This window comes from Alexandromys fortis, unplaced genomic scaffold, assembly GCF_014885135.2.
Source record: "Alexandromys fortis isolate MF-2015 unplaced genomic scaffold, M_Fortis_MF-2015_v1.1 scaffold_152, whole genome shotgun sequence".
Taxonomy (NCBI): domain Eukaryota; kingdom Metazoa; phylum Chordata; class Mammalia; order Rodentia; family Cricetidae; genus Alexandromys; species Alexandromys fortis.
The window spans coordinates 2,058,726-2,059,242 of NW_026068045.1; the positions used below are offsets into that span (position 1 = coordinate 2,058,726).

The 517-nt window shown below is 37.1% G+C and overlaps 1 protein-coding gene across 1 annotated transcript in view; it reads left to right on the plus strand.

Annotated features, from left to right (window-relative positions):
* Positions 1-517, plus strand: part of Ash1l (ASH1 like histone lysine methyltransferase) — a 150,692-nt gene that overhangs the window by 70,644 nt on the left and 79,531 nt on the right. The window lies entirely within an intron of this gene.

Here is a 517-nt window from a genome sequence, read left to right on the forward strand (position 1 = left end):
CCTGTCTTGAAAACCAAAGAAAATAAAAATATAAATTAATTAATTAAATAAATAAAACCCCAAAAGGATGCTAAATAGCATTGTCTGCATAAGTAAATGTATTTTAAATTTCATTGATTAAATTGTCAAATGAATAGTTTGAAGAATTTTATAATTCCTTGATACAACTTGATCAGTACTCCTTTGTTACTTTTTGACACAGTCTGAAACTGACTGTGTAGAACATACTAGCCCACCAGCTGGCTAGGATCACTGGTGTTTAGTGTAATTAGAAAACTTGGGGCTGGATATGTTGATCGTTTATGCTGAAAATTTTAAGTCAGGTTTTCAGTGCTTCGTAACCTGGATATGGTTGGGCTTGTCTGTAACCCAGCACTGCAGAGGGTACCAAGGAGGGAGGAGATGTTGAAGGCCACCCTTCCTTACCACATAGACAATTTTAGACCAGCATGGCCTGCATAAAACCCTGTCTTTTAGGGGCAGGGGGTGTGGTGTGGGCTGGTTTTTTTTTTTTTTT